The 20,099-nt window shown below is 27.8% G+C and overlaps 2 long non-coding RNA genes across 7 annotated transcripts in view; one reads left to right on the plus strand and one right to left on the minus strand.

The window, feature by feature from the left end:
* LOC106320037 overlaps positions 1–2,556 on the minus strand; it is a 5,490-nt gene extending 2,934 nt beyond the window's left edge. For 4 of the 6 annotated variants that reach the window (XR_001265683.1, XR_001265681.1, XR_001265682.1 and 1 more), the window contains exons 1-6: positions 2,249–2,556; positions 2,129–2,166; positions 1,984–2,050; positions 1,675–1,838; positions 1,494–1,594; positions 1,310–1,408 (exon numbers count right to left, since the gene is read on the minus strand). This is a non-coding gene — a long non-coding RNA (uncharacterized LOC106320037). Of the gene's footprint in view, positions 1–530; positions 1,239–1,309; positions 1,409–1,493; positions 1,595–1,674; positions 1,839–1,983; positions 2,051–2,128; positions 2,167–2,248 lie in introns of all 6 variants that reach the window. The other 2 variants (XR_001265680.1, XR_001265684.1) reach the window with 2 other exon arrangements.
* A 12,197-nt stretch (positions 2,557–14,753) lies between these two features.
* Positions 14,754–16,998, plus strand: LOC106320040. Its single transcript, XR_001265690.1, has 3 exons — positions 14,754–15,243; positions 16,597–16,684; positions 16,773–16,998. It is a non-coding gene; the product is annotated as an uncharacterized LOC106320040 (long non-coding RNA).
* Positions 16,999–20,099: the final 3,101 nt, after the last annotated feature.

Below are 20,099 nucleotides of genomic sequence, written 5' to 3' on the forward strand. Positions count from 1 at the left end.
CCACTACCAGCCCTGCAAAGAAACACAATACCAGCCCTGCAAAGAAACACACCATCATTGAATTAGAATATTGAACATCAGAACGACAGAACCGTCATTGATTCCGTAATACATCTTGTAATATATTGACTTTAATTCATGCTTTATTTTAGTTTGGACAACAGAGTCATAATAGTTTATTTGGCAGCATTTCTTCTTCTCAGTTACACACTTACACCACCACCACTACCAGCCCTGCAAAGAAACACAATACCAGCCCTGCAAAGAAACACACCATCATTGAATTAGAATATTGAACATCAGAACGACAGAACCGTCATTGATTCCGTAATACATCTTGTAATATATTGACTTTAATTCATGCTTTATTTTAGTTTGGACAACAGAGTCATAATAGTTTATTTGGCAGCATTTCTTCTTCTCAGTTACACACTTACACCACCACCACTACCAGCCCTGCAAAGAAACACAATACCAGCCCTGCAAAGAAACACACCATCATTTATTCTTCTCAGTTACACCACCACCACCTCCTGAAGTAGTGAGTTACGTGCGGCGGTGCGGGATGTCCAGAAGAACGAAAGTCTTCTCTCTTTCTATTGTCTTTGGCTTCAATATGTATTCTCCCACCTTTGTTTCCTGTCCAAGTTGCATTTCAATCAGCAGCAGCGCATAGTTCAGCTTCTCTACACACCTTTATTTAACTTGTCATCTTTCTTTTCGTCATAAATATCATCTATGCATGCATTTTGAACACTTGTGTGTTTACTTGACAAATTAACCATAAAACCAACCAATATGGGTAGAAAAAATAAGTATGTTAAGAGTGTTACTTGTCTGGGTTAAAGGAAAGAGATAGAAACAGAGATTTGATCCAAGGAAAAAGATAAAAACATAGTTAATCTTTTATTCTTCTAATGATGGTCATGTCTATCATCTACCCGTACAAGAAGAAAACGTTACAGTCACAGACAACTAATTCCTTAAGTTAGAAAACCAACTTAGTAGCTTAAGATTGAGATCTCCAACTTAGGCAGATAAACAAATGTTTTGGATGTAACTGATAACGTTTCATGTGCCAAAAGTAGCAAAATCAAACATAGAATCATCATTTGACAACCTCCACCTCAACTTCTTCATATTTTAATCAGAAACTCCAATTTTCAAACCAAGTTCGCCTCTAAGATGCTAAGTCCTCTCTCTTTGAACTACAGGGCGGTGTGGCTTTGGGGCTAAAACTACAAAAATGAACTGTGTTTAAGATGTTTCATCAAAGAACAGAGTTGGAGGTAAAGATGAGAATGGTTACTGTATGGATTGCCTCTCATAGAAACATTTGAAAAGAGATACAGCTTCGTCTGCCATTATTCCTCTGCACTTGTACCCTTTTCCTCTTTGAGCTTCTTCACTATAAAAAAAGACAGAGATCACAGACTAAAATTAATAAGGCCGATTTTTTCTAATAAGTTTGTAGTGTGATCTTTAGGGTCTACAAAGGATATCTTATGTCTGAGAACACTCTAAGTGAAGCGACAATATAGAACCACAACCCCAAATTTATCATTACCGCATGCATAATATACTTCCTTTATACCTTCGATTAAAGAAAAGATCATATCAGGAACAAACAAACAAACAGCCAAAAAATTTCAAGTTCATGTTAATGAATCATACCGAGGAAGGATAAGGTCGATGCACACATTATGCAAGGTTCACATGTTACGTAAAGAACGCATTTCGAGAAATTCTCAGCGACTTGTAAAGGTCAAAGTCTATCTTTTTGCCATTGTCCAATAAGTTCATCGATTGCTTCCATCTCTGCATGTCTTGTGGCCTCTCTGAACAAAATTATAAAAAACGACTTAGTAAGTAGCATAGACGAAGCAACCAACGTGACAATCAATAAACACTCTATGTCATCTCATTGTTTTATGTTTCAGAGTTACTCATAGAGAGAAATAGGTGAAAGTTTATAAAGATTACATTGCTTGTCTCATTAGTTCGGTTACGCCCTGAAGCAACGATGTTACCCTCCTCAAGAATGACACATCTGATCCAGACAAACAGAAAGATAATAATTTAATTGAAAGAAAAACTGGGATAAAGAAAAGTAAAAAAAAAAAGATACCCCACAGGAACTTCAAGAGCCTCTAGAGCAAGTTTAGCCTGCAATCCAAGGGAATCAAACACCGTTACTCTAGCAAAGCAACAAACTTTTGCAGTATTGTAAAGCCATAACTGGTGTTACCTGACTTCAAATCGGAGAAAAAAATTCTTGCCGGACTTCAAATCGGAGAAGAGAGGATGAGTTCAAGAAGAGAAACACTCACATATTTATACCGAAAACACACCGTCTTGCAGATCTAAACGACTTGCAGATCTAAACGACACATTGAAGCCCTCATAACACGACGCCATAACTCTTGACCGTTTCAAATATTTTGAAGAAGCACAAACGTCACGAAGTCGCCGTCGCCGTCGCACGCAGAGGAGAGACGAACTCCATTTCGTTGATTCTTCCCTTTAGGGTTTGAGGCGGGCCGGTTACACTGTCCAAATTTGAAGTCCAAACACGTTAAAGTTTTAAGCCCATCCCGCAACAGAAGAATAAATGATAACGTGAGTTTCGATTACCTGGACACACGTGTTACGTTCAGAGCCAAATTTACGACGTGGATGATGATGTGGCGCATCCTGGAAAAAAAAAAACTCTATTTTATATATAAAGATATGCCACTATTATTTAATTTTAATAAATAAATTACATTAAATGTCAATTGCTTTCAAACTACAACTTTACTAATAATAATCTTTTATAGAAATAAAACCAACTATACTGCTTATTTAAGTGCCGCAATAAATAAGTCAAGAAATCTATATATAGCCTTAATGAAAATACAAGTCCAACTTTTTTTTTGACAACAATAACTAAACTATGACAAAAACAATAAATATTTTATAATATATTTATAAGTAATTTTTAACATTTTTATTTTAGTGTATTTAAAAACTATATAATTTTCTTATTTTGTGATTATATTAAATATAAAAATTATAAAATATTACTTAATTTTTTTTAATTATTCCAACTATTTCATATTGTTTCAACACAAAATTATTTATTGTGCTGTTTGGAACACATTAGTAGTATAATGTTGTTTTTCATAATCCATCCTTACTTAAATTCTATTGTTTCTTTTAATTACTAATAACATTTAATATAATATAATGCATGACCTAACTTAAGGTTAGGTCTAAATGATTGGTGCACAAGAACATAATATAATTATTTTGAAAATTATGTTTTAGAAAATATTGTTTTCTAAAGTTCGGATTCTAAGTAGGGATCTGATAGAAATTTATGGTAATTAATATTTGATGGATGATTTTGGATTCCATTTTAATTAGAGAAATACCATATGATAGGCCTAAAAAGGTTTTTATCATAAATACAGTAACACAGTGATCAAATGACCAAAATATGGATATTATCAAAACAGAAAACGTTTTCTTTGAGGTCCCTTTAATTTCTTTACTATATTGTAGATATGACATTTTAATAAATGAATTCCATTAAATGTGTATTGGTTTCAAACTAAAAATTTCCTAATCATAATCTTTCATAGGAATAAAACAACCTATTCTTCTTACTTAAGTACAGCAATAAATAAGTCAAGGAATCTATATGTACCCTTAATGACAATACAGTTCCAACTACGGACATTCCTATTTATATAAAAACAATATTCAGGTTTTGTAGACTCCAGATACAACTTTAAAACCTTAAATTATAAGTGTGTTTAAATACTATTCCAAATATTTTAATAAATATTAACAATACAAATTGCATATTAAGCCAGTGTTAGATAAAATAAAAAATAATGAATTACATATATAAAATATTTACAAAGACCAATCAATACAATAAATCCACATATTTATGTGTTCGCAAATAGAAATTCATCTAAAACAATTAATTTATCACCTATGTTCCTATTTATAACTTTTCGATATTCTGGTTGTGAAACGCAATAAATAATCAATATTATTTGAAAAAAAAACAATTCATCTCACTCTTTAAAAGCATACATCAAATCACATTATAAAAGAAATTAATATGAGACTTCAATATAAATAAATTCTCAATAATAGACGTCAAAAATCAGATAATAAATTTAAAATGTTACTGTTATCTGATATTTCATTAAAAAATTCTTTTCGGAAATTATCTTGCGCTCTCAAAGCGGGATCAAAATCTTGTTGACTATTAATATCGTAGAAATTTGGAAGTTAATAATACTAATGAACTTTTCCAACTTATTTTGTCATTTTTACATCTTCAAATGATCATGTTTTATTGTTATCATAATATGACAACTTATTTAATTATTACTATAAACGGCATCATAATTTATTATAAATGTATCTGATTTTTATTGTCAATAAAATAAACATTAATATCATGCTGGACATCGGATATAGCATCCGCATTTGTTTCCTGGGATGCAACCGGTGTTTATTTCCGTTTTCCCTAATGGTTCTGTCCTCTTCTTGCAAGCAGATATGCAACCTTGCTTGTCTTTACAACTTCCATTTTGGTTGTTATCTAGAAGTACGGGAGACCATATGTTTTTTTTTTACTTCCTTGCCCCATCGCTCCGTCCACTGTTATACATAAAACATAAATCTCAATATATGTAATGAAAATTGTTTTCCGTAAATTTCAAATACTGATACATTATTTTAGATAATATTTATTTAGTTTTTGAAATCATTGAGTATTTGAGGTATACAAAACATTGTTACTAACCTGATATAAAGATATCTATATGTATCATGCAAGTTTCCTTGTAAAATGATACATCGACTTTATTTCTCAAACGAAAACTATAGCTTTACATATTTATTTACTCAGGAAACATGAATTTGATATAATAAAGAAAAGGTGTTTGCTGAATCAATTTGGATATAAATCTTTCTTCATAATATTTTAAAACTATAAATCTAGCCAAAATAACACAAAACACTTTTTGGGTATCAGTTTTCTAAGTTTATCACAAAACTAATGTATCTGAATCTTATAGGTATATATACTATGCAATAATGTTATAACAAATATGTCTGTAACAACTTAGGTTATAAGAAAATAAATTAATGTGTTGCAGAAAAAAAAGAAAAATAAAGACATTCCAAATTATTTCATGTAGGAATAAATGTAATCTATATTAATAAAGTAGAGACACAAACACAAACCTAGTACAAGAATTATGAGGCGAGTTAAAACATTAAATGAAAATATGACTGATTTTTTCATCCTTGGTAATATAAATGAATTGACTATGATTTTTATTTTTTTTTGTAAATTTTTTGTGTTTAAAGAACAAAAAAGTGTATGTATATATAAGAAGTTGAATGTATCCTATATTAAGATATATCTAATTTAAGCTACTTACCTCCTTTAGTTTTGATAAAAGGAGGTGGTTTTGCATAATTCTAGAATATGTTTTACTTATTTGATATACTAATTCATTAGACTCGTTCATATTTCACCAAAAATAGATATTTAATTCACAGTCTATACTTTTTGGGTAAAAAACAAGAAATAAACATTTTATGTATATGAGGAAATGTTATTGATTATGAAAAAATTAAAATCCTTTTTATTTTTAAATAGAGATCATCTAAGTGAATTCTTTTTATGGATCGTTCATCTATGAAAATTTTGGAGAATTTGATTAATTTTATTGGATATTTATTTTATCTATTTATTTTAATCAAATATAAAAGTAACAACTAGTACAAGTATAACTTTTATATCATTTATATATTTTAATTTCTAAATAGATTATAATTCTCCCTTTAAAGCGCAAAACATATTACTTAACAAAATCTCCTTTACAAAATAAATATATTTTTAATATCTTTATAAGTAATTTTTAACATTGTTTTAGTGAATTTCAAAACTAAATAATTTTATTTATTATATTTAATATGAAAATTACAAAATACTACTTAATTTGGTTTTAATTATTTCAACTGTTTCATATTGTTTCAACACAAAATTATTTTGTGTTGTTTGGAACATATTTAGTAGTATAATATTGTTTTTCATAATCCATCCTTACTGAAATTCTCTTTTTTTTTTTTGACAACGAACGGCTATTCTATTATTCAAATTTGAGGTGGTCTAGGTAACAAGACCGGAATAGAAAAACTAAAATTATATTATTTCTTTTAATTATTAATAACATTTAATATATTATTATCTATGACTTAAGGCTAGGTCTAAATGAGTGTTTCTGTTTTCATAAGAGACATTCGATACAGTTCCAAAAGAATCTATATGTAGCCTTAATGACAATACAGTTCCAAGTTCCAACTACGGACATTCTTATTTATATTAAAACAATATTCATTTTTTTGTAGACTCGAAATACAACTTTAAAACCTTAAATTATAAGTTTGTTTATTTTAGTAAATATTAACAATACAAATTGCATATTAAGTCAGTGTTAGATCAAATAAAAAATAATGAATTACAAATATAAAATATTTACAAATACCAATCAATATAATAAATCCACATATTTATGTGTTAGCAAATAGAAATTCATCTCGAACAATTAATTTATCACCTATGTTCCTATTTATAACTTTTCGATATTCTGTTTGTGAAACGCAATAAATAATCAATATTATTTGGAAAAAAAAAACAATTCATCTCACTCTTTAAAAGCGTACATCAAATCACATTATAAAAGAAATTAATATGAGACATCAATATAAATAAATATTCAATAATAGATGTCAACGATCAAATAATAAATTTAAAATGTTACGGTTATTTGATATTTCATTTAAAAATTTCTTTTATCGGAAATTATCTTGCGCTCTCAAAGCGGGATCAAAATCTTGTTGACTATTAATATCGTAGAAATTTGGAAGTTAATAATACTAATGAACTTTTCCAACTTATTTTTTTCATTTTTACATCTGCAAATGATCATGTTTTATTGTTATCATAATATGACAACTTATTTAATTATTACTATAAACGGCATCATAATTTATTATAAATGTATCTGATTTTTATTGTCAATAAAATAAACATTAATATCATGCTGGACATCGGATATAGCATCCGCATTTGTTTCCTGGGATGCAACCGGTGTTTATTTCCGTTTTCCCTAATGGTTCTGTCCTCTTCTTGCAAGCAGATATGCAACCTTGCTTGTCTTTACAACTTCCATTTTGGTTGTTATCTAGAAGTACGGGAGACCATATGTTTTTTTTTTACTTCCTTGCCCCATCGCTCCGTCCACTGTTATACATAAAACATAAATCTCAATATATGTAATGAAAATTGTTTTCCGTAAATTTCAAATACTGATACATTATTTTAGATAATATTTATTTAGTTTTTGAAATCATTGAGTATTTGAGGTATACAAAACATTGTTACTAACCTGATATAAAGATATCTATATGTATCATGCAAGTTTCCTTGTAAAATGATACATCGACTTTATTTCTCAAACGAAAACTATAGCTTTACATATTTATTTACTCAGGAAACATGAATTTGATATAATAAAGAAAAGGTGTTTGCTGAATCAATTTGGATATAAATCTTTCTTCATAATATTTTAAAACTATAAATCTAGCCAAAATAACACAAAACACTTTTTGGGTATCAGTTTTCTAAGTTTATCACAAAACTAATGTATCTGAATCTTATAGGTATATATACTATGCAATAATGTTATAACAAATATGTCTGTAACAACTTAGGTTATAAGAAAATAAATTAATGTGTTGCAGAAAAAAAAGAAAAATAAAGACATTCCAAATTATTTCATGTAGGAATAAATGTAATCTATATTAATAAAGTAGAGACACAAACACAAACCTAGTACAAGAATTATGAGGAGAGTTAAAACATTAAATGAAAATATGACTGATTTTTTCATCCTTGGTAATATAAATGAATTGACTATGATTTTTATTTTTTTTTGTAAATTTGTTGTGTTTAAAGAACAAAAAAGTGTATGTATATAGAAGTTGAATGTATCCTATATTAAGATATATCTAATTTAAGCTACTTACCTCCTTTAGTTTTGATAAAAGGAGGTGGTTTTGCATAATTCTAGAATCTGTTTTACTTATTTGATATACTAATGCATTAGACTCGTTCATATTTCACCAAAAATAGATATTTAATTCACAGCCTATACTTTTTGGGTAAAAAATAAGAAATAAACATTTGATGTATATGAAGAAATCTTATTGATTATAAAACAATTAAAATCTTTTTTATTTTAAAATAGAGATCATCTAAGTGAATTCTTTTTATGGATCGTTCATCTATGAAAATTTTGGAGAATTTGATTAATTTTATTGGATATATATTTTATCGATTTATTTTAATCAAAAATAAAAGTAACAACTAGTACAAGTATAACTTTTATATCATTTATATATTTTAATTTCTAAATAGATTATGATTCTCCCTTTAAAGCGCAAAACATATTACTTGACAAAATCTCCTTTACAAAATAAATATATTTTTAATATCTTTATAAGTAATTTTTAACATTTTTTTAGTGAATTTGAAAACTAAATAAATTTTTTATTATATTTAATATGAAAATTTCAAAATACTACTTAATTTGGTTTTAATTATTTCAACTGTTTCATATTGTTTCAACACAAAATTATTTTGTGTTGTTTGGAACATATTTAGTAGTATAATGTTATTTTTCATAATCTATCCTTACTGAAATTCTATTTATTTTTTTGACAACGAACGGCTCTTCCATTAATCAAACTTGAGGTAGTCTATGTAACCATACCGGAATTGAAAAACTAAAATTATATTGTTTCTTTTAATTATTAATAACATTTAATATAATATAATCTATGACTTAAGGCTAGGTCTAAATGAGTGTTTCTGTTTTAATAAGAGACATTCGATACAGTTACAAAAGAATCTATATGTAGCCTTAATGACAATACAGTTCCAAGTTCCAACTATGGACATTCCTATTTATATTAACAATATTCATGTTTTGTAGACTCGAAATACAACTTTAAAACCTTAAATTATAAGTGTTTATTTTAATAAATATTAACAATACAAATTGCATATTAAGCCAGTGTTAGATCAAATAAAAAATAATGAATTCCAAATATAAAATATTTACAAAGACCAATCAATATAATAAATCCACATACCAATCAATATAATAAATCCACATACCAATCAATATAATAAATCCACATACCAATCAATATAATAAATCCACATACCAATCAATATAATAAATCCACATACCAATCAATATAATAAATCCACATACCAATCAATATAATAAATCCACATACCAATCAATATAATAAATCCACATACCAATCAATATAATAAATCCACATACCAATCAATATAATAAATCCACATACCAATCAATATAATAAATCCACATACCAATCAATATAATAAATCCACATACCAATCAATATAATAAATCCACATACCAATCAATATAATAAATCCACATACCAATCAATATAATAAATCCACATACCAATCAATATAATAAATCCACATACCAATCAATATAATAAATCCACATACCAATCAATATAATAAATCCACATACCAATCAATATAATAAATCCACATACCAATCAATATAATAAATCCACATATTTATGTGTTTGCAAATAGAAATTCATCTAGAACAATTAATTTATCACCTATGTTCCTATTTATAACTTTTGGATATTCTGTTTGTGAAACGCAATAAATAATCAATATTATTTGGAAAAAACAATTCATCTGACTCTTTAAAAGCATTCATCAAATCACATTATAAAAGAAATTAATATGAGACATCAATATAAACAAATTTTCAATAATAGACGTCAAAGATCAAATAATAAATTCAAAATGTTACGGTTATCTGATATTTCATTAAAAAAAATCGTTTATCGGAAATTATCTTGCGCTCTCAAAGCAGGATCAAAATATTGTTGACTATTAATATCGTAGAAATTTAGAAGTTAATAATACTAATGAACTTTTCCAACTTATTTTGTCATTTTTTACATCTCCAAATGATAATGTTTTATTGTTATCATAATCTGACAGAAATAATGAGACTGTGGCATTTTTGAATGATAACAAATCGATTCATTGATTTAGAGATGTCTTGTTTTGTTACATAACATTTTCTCAGAAAGGTAAGATACTGAATTTTTGTGTGGAAGTTTAATATAAAAGTATATGATCGTTAAGGAGATAGTACCTGGTGAGAGGTGGCCATGAAGTTTGGGCTTCAGAGAGAATGAAGTGAATCTAATAGCGATAGGAGCATCACACAATCTGAAGTTCGTGTTGCTTCTTGCAACATCAATAACACTGAGCTCAGTCAAATGATTGAGGACTGGATGAGCATTGCCTGACAAGTGGAAGAATGAATCAGTTATCAAAAACATGAAAAGGTCCAAATCTTAAACTAATAATTGTAAGCAACAGCCGCCATACCTTCACATCTATAAGGAACATGTCAACTCCCTTCATCTCCCCGCCTTTCTTGACATTCCAGCCTTCCCAAAATTGCAGTAGTCTGTGTGAACCATCTGCTTGCAACGGCCAGCCTTAACCTCCGATAAATGAACTTGTGAAGACGCCATGTTCGAATGGTTTCTCTGTGTATGAGCATGATTTCTGTAGTCGGGAAATGAATACGATTTTGGTTCGTCTCTGGCTTGGTTTGTATATATATGCATCCACGAGACTGAAATTAAAGAAGAATTGAAGACGATCTAGTGGGTGTAGCAGGATGACGTTATTGATTGATATTTCACAGGAGCATTACGGTGATTGAGAAGATGAAAGGGAATCACAAATGTGCCCGTCTCCGCTGGTAGAGCATTAACATTAGCATTATGGATAATCAACAATTGTTAGAAAAACATTTACTAAATGCTAATGCTCTCCAAATGCTCTCTGGCCAATGTTCTCATATGAAGTTTTTAGAAGAGCATCAACATTTCTTTTTGTCAACAATTTTGCAAACTCATATCGGCTCTGTGAACCACACCGGAAGATCTTGATCCTTGTGAACGACGAAAGATGTTTGCTTCCTGGCACTACGTGCTAGGCTATACGCCTTTTTATTTTGCGTCCTTGGTATATAATCTCTGATCGAAGGAAACTTTCTTTCAGGCTCTTAATATCTTCCAAATAACTTGCAAAAGCCTGTCATTCTTCTGGTTTCAAAACCATCTTCACCAATTGAGAACAGTCTGTTGCAAACGTAACCTGAAATTGTCGTAAGTTTCTCATACATTCCACAGCCCATAATAACGCTTCCATCTCTGCATGAAGAGGAGAGAGAGTAGCCTGTACATGCATTGCCCCTATCAAACCCTCAAATCCTTATAAAGTACTGAACCAGCCATGACCGGAGAAAATATCATCCTATTTCCAGGACCCATATGTGAAACACCATCTTCCGGGAATTAACGGAAGAGTCGTAACCTCTAACTGTGGTACCGTCTTCTGTTCGTTCAAAATATGTGCCTCAGTCCAGAGTGTAGATTCCATTTCTGCCAGTTTAAAGGTGTCCCTAGGATCCATATCCAAGTTACTAAAAACTTTATTATTTCGTCATTTCTAAATGTACCATAGTATCCGTGCAAACTGATGATCCTCCGTTTGTGGAAAAACTCTCCAGAAGAGATGATCCATGTTTGTGAAAAGAGGGCTTGTCGGGAAAATAGCTGGATTTGTTGGAATCTTTGAGAGAGCCCAAACCTGAAGTGCTGGAGGACATTCAAAAAACACATGGTTAATCGATTCATCATCAACTCCGCATCTTGCACATCATATATCTCCTTGTATCCCTCGCGCTTGCAAATTCTTCTTGACTGCTACAAACCCTGTCACCAATTACCATTGAAAATATTTAATCTTCGGTGGACACCGTGTTTTCGAACAAAATGTATTCAGAACATCAACTGTGGGTCCAAACAATAATGGTGGTCTTCCCCTATCTGGGTAAATCATTTCAACCTTATATCCTGATTTAATTGTATATTTTCCATTGTTTGAGAAATGCCATCCATCCCTATCTACTATTTGGGCTCTGTGCAGTGGTATATTTTCTATGATTTTCACATCTTGTGGGTCTACCAAAACCCGGAGAGCCTGCGAATTCCAACTTCGCGAAGTATAATCAATGAGAGAATCCAGTGTAAGGTCTGGCTAAAGATTGTGTTGGTTTTTATTAGTTGGTTTTGGGCGAGTGGTTGAGAACCAATGATCATTCCATACAGATATAGAGGATCCTGTTCCCACCCTTTTGAGTAGTCATTTGCTTACCAGAGATTTAGCAGATATGATACTCCGCCAGCCATATGACGGAGAGTATGAACGAATCGGTTCCAGGGTTTCCATATTAAGTGTTTAGAAATTAAAATAAATCTATATTATATAAAAGTTTATGCGATGTTATAAAAAAGTTGAGGCTATAAGTAGTGAAACACATGATTTAAAACAACTAATTATATCATGACAAATTATTATTTTAACTTTTATTTTCAAAAATGTCAATCTTTTAAAAACAATTTTAATTTAAAATTAAAATAGAAACCAATATCAAACAAAGTAAGTTAACAAAAGTAAATATTATAAATAAATTCACTTAATATATATAATACTTTTCGAAATTTAACATTAAAAAATACAATATAAGATTTATTTTTTAAAATAGAAGGATTTGAAAAAATTATAAATAAATAAATTCAATTCATGATTTTCAAAGTTTAGGCTATATTCTATTGAAAATATTCACAAATAACATATACTATACATAATTTGAGGCTATAAATCATTGAGAATATTCACATATTATGTTACAACACCAAAATATGCTAATCATCATTTTATTTGCTATATAAAAGTTGAGGTTATAAGTCATTGAGTACATATAGGATTATAAGCAACCAATCAAAACATGAAAAAGTCATAATTATAGTTTACTATTTTTAAAATGTTAAAATTTCCTAAACTGATTATTTCAATACAAAATAGAATTCAACATAAAATAAGTAAACCTAATAAATAAATCATTAAAATGGAATTGACTCATATATATATTAAATATTTGGAAATTTAACAAACAAATTAACTAAAATAAAGTAAAATATAAATAATATACAATTTTAACTCGCAAGAACACAAAATAAAATATATTCTTCAAAGTAAAATTTCAAAAGTATATTTTCAAAATAATTAGAAAATCAATATCAATGTATTTTCTTTAATAATATCAAAATCAACGAATCCAATAATCCTCATGAATAAGGAACACATCAAGAAATATAAGGTTTGAACTGAATGAAGAATAACAGTGAACCAAAACGAAAAACATCCACGATGGAAAGTAAATCATATAAGCCAAAAAAAAAATTCGATAGACAAAAAATGTGTCTCACAAAAAATACCGGATATACTAGATTGTTAATTTCTTTTTGACAAATGTTATTTTAGCCAGTTATAGCCAAAATCTTCATAGAAACTAACCAAATAAACTATATTGAAATAAATCTAACATGGTGTGATTTACATGATTTTTAAAAATTATTGTTATTAAAGCAAACTACACGATGAATTTTTATAATAATTAGTCTGATTCACCTCATATAACATATAAAATTTAAGATGCTCTCTGTTCAATTATGTTGAATAAAATATTTAGAGAACAATGTTTATAAGATAGATGAAAAATAAAAAGCCTAAGAAAGCATGTCAAACAATTTAGTTATGATTTTAAATAAAATTTATAACGAAGACCAACAATAAATTAGCATGAAGATAACATAAAAATAATAGAAGGAACAATAAATATAAACAATCAAGCTTAACTACAATATAAATAATTAATTAGATTAAGTGGTAGATAAATCTAATACTTGAGATTCTCAATATTATTAATTCAATAGATAAAATGTTACATAACATTAGTTAACTTTATTATATTTACTTTTATTTTTTATATTATCTTACAAATGCTATTTAATATTAATTAAAGTTCAACAAATATATTTATAACAATCAATACTATTAAAACAGAAGAACATTTTTTGAGTGCCTTTCTATTTAAAAAGTATTTACAATATACTGCCAGTGGCTTATTTTAAACCCATGTTTTTAATTAAGTTCAGTATTTTTCGTAATTCCTTTTAATCCAACAAACTATTTATTATTTAATTATCTTTCTCTTTCCACGATTTGGGCATGGAGGCGATAGAAACAGCGATTCCCCCACCTCTCCGCACAAAGCTTTGAGTTTCACGGGGGTTCATGGCACCAGATCTTTTGGTTCTCTCAAAGGTAACGGTTCTTCATGGACTTCGCTTAAATCGAGTTAGAATGGGGACAAAATGTATTGGGATCGGACATGACTAGATTTGATTTTGATTTGAAATCTGGTGATTTAAGTAAGGTGAGATGCGATTCAGAGTACTGGTTATAATTACGGCTATTGAATGGTAAATGAGATTGAGTTAGCTGATGCAATTGACGATGATATAATAACATAATCCATTTAAAGACCGTCCAGTCTCCACGGTTCTATATCTTTGTACTTTCTTCCTTTTGACGTGTATTTCTGTCTGTGGATATGTGAATATTGATGTTTTGTTATTTAGTAGTTATGAGCTTATGATTTTTGCTTAGTACAAGAATGTCTTCAGGGATGATTGCCGAGATAAATCAAGTTTTGCAGAAAAATGGGTGATGAGGTAACATGACATCTTTTGTTTATTTATAATCTCTTCTTACATTTGTATATTTGCAAATGTGATAGTGTCTTCATATATGGCAAAATAAGGGAGTTTGTAATCTATGTAGCTGATCCATGAATTACATTTCCATCTTTTAACTAAGAAAAAACTATTCCATCCAAGGTTCCAATATGACCTTTTGTTGTGCCTCTTTCAGGTAAGAGATGCCATAACGTCATATCTTTTCGACTTTATGCCGTTAACAGAAAACGCCTGAAATCAACTTGGTGTACTTATAGTTATATTTTCAGGCAACTCATATTATTTGTTTTGCCACTGATGCAGTAAGTTTGGTCAAGCTCTGGACTAGATCACACCTCTTGGAAGAGAAACATGTTGCTGTGTTTTCCTGGCCGGCCAAAGACGAGTGAATCTGAACCGATCTAATAAGTACGCGAAGTAAAATTTCAAAAGTATATTTTCAAAATGATTAGAAAATCAATATCAATGTATTTTCTTTAATAATATCAAAATCAACGAATCCAATAATCCTCATGAATAAGGAACACATCAAGAAATATAAGGTTTGAACTGAATGAAAAATAACAGTGAACCAAAACGAAAAACATCCGCGATGGAAAGTAAATCATATAAGCCAAAAAAAAAATTCGATAGACAAAAAATGTGTCTCACAAAAAATACCGGATATACTAGATTGTTAATTTCTTTTTGACAAATGTTATTTTAGCCAGTTATAGCCAAAATCTTCATAGAAACTAACCAAATAAACTATATTGAAATAAATCTAACATGGTGTGATTTACATGATTTTTAAAAATTATTGTTATTAAAGCAAACTACGCGATGAATTTTTATAATAATTAGTCTAATTCACCTCATATAACATATAAAATTTAAGATGCTCTCTGTTCAGTTATGTTGAATAAAATATTTAGAGAACAATGTTTATAAGATAGATGAAAAATAAAGAGCCTAAAAAAGCATGTCAAACAATTTAGTTATGATTTTAAATAAAATTTATAACGAAGACCAACAATAAATTAGCACGAAGATAACATAAAAATAATAGAAGGAACAATCAATATAAACAATCAAGCTTAACTACAATATAAATAATTAATTAGATTAAGTGGTAGATAAATCTAATACTTGAGATTCTCAATATTATTAATTCAATAGATAAAATGTTACATAACATTAGTTAACTTTATTATATTTACTTTTATTTTTTATATTATCTTACAAATGCTATTTAATATTAATTAAAGTTCAACACATACATTTATAACAATCAATGCTATCAAAACAGAAGAACATTTTTCGAGTGCCTTTCTTCTGTTTAACTAAGAAAAAACTATTCCATCCAAGGTTCTAATATGACCTTTTGTTGTGCCTCTTTCAGGTAAGAGATGCCATAACGTCATATCTTTTCGACTTTATGCCGTTAACAGAAAACGCCTGAAATCAACTTGGTGTACTTACAGTTATATTTTCAGGCAACTCATATTATTTGTTTTGCCACTGATGCAGTAAGTTTGGTCAAGCTCTGGACTAGATCACACCTCTTGGAAGAGAAACATGTTGCTGTGTTTTCCTGGCCGGCCAAAGACGAGTGAATCTGAACCGATTATTGGCAGTGGGAACATTTATTTTACTTGAATCATGATCTAATAAGTACGCGAAGGGATTCCTATCCCTCGGCTTAAATCTTATTTAATATATCTACGGTTATCATTCAATTCCAGAAAATTTAGCCTCTTTGAAATTCTATGTGCGTAGTAGGTGAGCTTCACCGCATTTGCATTCTTATTCTCAGAGCTCACTCACTACAATCAATTCCACATGAAAACATTGCTGAACTTGAAATAAGGTGAGCTGATTGGTTTGAGAGAGCAATACCATTGATTTGATTTTCATACGCTAAATCATTCACATTCTAACAATGTGTTTTGTTCTAGATAGGGATAGCTCTCAGTCTCAGATACTCCGACTTGATGACGCTGGGTATGCAATTGGGCTTGATTTCTGGATCTTTTTTTGCAACCGACAGTAAGTGCATTTTGTTTTAGGCAAAAAAATCTAACACTTAAATGCATTACGTAAAGACTAAAAAGACAATGTCTCTCTTTGTATTATGGATATTGGTCTCTCATCGTATAAGGAAATCCGAAAAGAGCCAAGGTTTCTAAGAATTTCGTCATACAATCTCAAGACAAGACATGACTTGAGTCCGGTACTTAATTACATATCAAAGGACTTAAGGACATCAAGTTTGTTTTGAGTTTCACCATAACCTACAAAAGTTCATTACACACGGTCTCAAGCATCAAAGTTAGTTTTCTGTAAAAAATGATGATTAATCTCATCACGTTAATAAAGTTTCACTTTTGTTGTTATGCATTACAAATGTGTATATTTTTGATGATCATATATTAACTTAATAAGTAAAATAAAAATTTCAAAAAAAACAGAATTACGTTTCTGGTTTGCAAATCTACAACAACAGAATCTCATATTTGAACTAGCTCTTAATTTTAGTATTGATTTGTTGGTTATATTACTGTTTGCAGGAAGATAAAAAAATTAAAAAAAAGCAACAAAATTACCTTTCTGTTCTGCAAATCCATAACAAAAAAACTAACCCTTAATATTCGTATTGATTTGTTGGTTATATAACTATTTGCATAAGTTTTTATTCTATGTTATTATGATCATATTCGAATATATTATGTGGAAACTATTGTTAACAATTAATATAATAGAAACACATATATATTAAAGTATCCATATCAAACTATAAAGTATCTTAAAATATTATGTGGAAATTATTGTTAGCAATCTTATATATTAAAAAAGAAGTCACAACCTTAATTCATATGTGATTTTTTTTAAAAATAGACATAATGGATCTATTAATAGAAAGTCATGTTACATTTAATCTATAATTTTATAGGTCTAAATAACTCACTTTCTAGATTATAGGAACTAAATTATATGTCTATAACACAATATTGCTACATTATAGGAACCAAATAACTATCAATCATTTCCAAGCAAAAAAACTTGATCTGGAAACTCTGTTATCAATTTTTACTTCAATATCATATACCATCGTGTTTGAAAGAGACTGCAAGGAGCATAAATATTTCTCGAGACTTCTACACCTAATCAGCTACATTTTTAAAACTAAACTGATATCAAATTGATTTGTGTTTTGTATATAGTTCATTTACAAAATATAATTAAATGTTTAGTTAAATTCTTTATAAAATTTATAAGTTTAGTTTTTGTTAGCTTTCTTATTTTGTGAAATGTTTGATTATCTTTGGAGATGATAATATTTTCATATTTTCCAAATTATATTTCTATTTATTTATTCAATAATGAAATACTAATCCAACAAACAAAAAAATATATAAGAAGAAACAAACATATGTGAAAGTTTGAAACAATCTATTTGATGGAAAACAAGTATACTCTAATATTATTATGTTTGAACAACCTTAGAATACTCGATAATATAAATCTATGAAGCTAAAAGTTTAATTTCTTAATAACTTGTGAAAGTTTGAAACAACCAATACAATAAAAAATATGGTAAAATTATTATGTTTTAAAAAGTGATAGACACACTTCATATATATTATAATATATACCAATTAAGAATTGAAAACAAAATGTTTATAAAAATATAAATGAAAACAAACATCTGCGCGGGTCTATACTATTATTTGCGAAGTAATTTTTCGCATTCGGACACTCACGTTAAAAGTTAGAGTGATTAAAATATATAAATTAATCAAAAATAAAAACGAATTTCAAATTTATTTTATCAGATAAGTGTTTAAAATTATTAATAGTAAAAGTATCCAAAATCTTAAAATATATTTCAAAATAAAAAAACAATACCTATATATACATTGTGTTGTTATCCAAAAAATATCTTGTAGTAAAAAGTTAAAAAAACAACTAAATGTTAATCAAGTAACATTCTTAATTTTATATAATTTAAAAAAGAATATTGAGTGATTTTTAAGATTTATTTATTAATAATGAATATAGTGTATAAAGAATTGTGAAGTGATTTTTACATTCGAGCTCTCACGTTAAAATTTAGTTTCGTTAATATCGTTTATGTCCTTAATGAATAACATATATAAATTAAACAAAAATAAAAACGAATTTCAAATTTATTTGAATAGATAAGTGTTTAAAATTATTAATAATAAAAGTCTCCAAAATTTTAAAATATTTTTTAAAATAAAAAAGATAATTCCTATATATATTATATTGTTATCCGAAAAAAATCTTGTAATAAAATTTTTAAAATTAAAAAAAAAATTTTAATCAAGTAAAATTCTTAATTTTATATAATAGAAAAAAATAATATTGAGTGGTTTCCAAGATTTATTTATGAATAATGAATATAGTGTATAAAAAAATTTCAAAAAATTTATAATACGTAAAAAAAAATAAATGAAAACATAAATAATAATTTATTATTATTGTTTTTATTTTTGTAATATATGTATTAATAAGTAATTATAAAATGTTTATGTTTGCATGTGCGGACGAAACACCTAGTTAATATATATTTTATGTAAAGTTTATACTTATGCGATTGCCTCAATCAAAAAACACTAAATCTTGCAAAACAAAACTTAAAACACAAATTGTTTATCAACTATTTCAGTATATTATCAATACTATTAAAATAATAACAACTATTATCTACTTACAAATAGTCTAGGTTGAGCTTTTACATTTAACTAGCTTTTCTATTATTTCTAATTATACCTAACTTAATTATTATCAAATATATATCATAGCCTAAAATTAAAGAACTAAATAACTAATCAACTTTTCTAATATAATATATTAAATTTATATTAACACTAAATTTAAGTGACTAATCAATTATATTTTATGTATTAATATAAAAATTATATATGTATATACATACAATTGGACTTTGATTCAAATGTAAGAAACAAATTCTCTAAAACCCTCACCAAATACATAATAATATAATTCATATGTGTAGAGTATTAAAATTGGATATTATATATATATATATATATATATATATATATATATATTTGATAAAATAAATATTATTTTATAGTTAATTTAAAATATGAGTCTGAAGAGTCTAATTTAAGATACTTTATAGTTATTTTAAAATTAGATATTATATATATATATATATATATATATATATATATATATTTGATAAAATAAATATTATTTTATAGTTAATTTAAAATATGAGTCTGAAGAGTCTA

The sequence above is a fragment of the Brassica oleracea genome, unplaced genomic scaffold (genome assembly GCF_000695525.1).
Source record: "Brassica oleracea var. oleracea cultivar TO1000 unplaced genomic scaffold, BOL UnpScaffold00767, whole genome shotgun sequence".
In the NCBI taxonomy this organism is placed as follows: Eukaryota; Viridiplantae; Streptophyta; class Magnoliopsida; order Brassicales; family Brassicaceae; genus Brassica; species Brassica oleracea.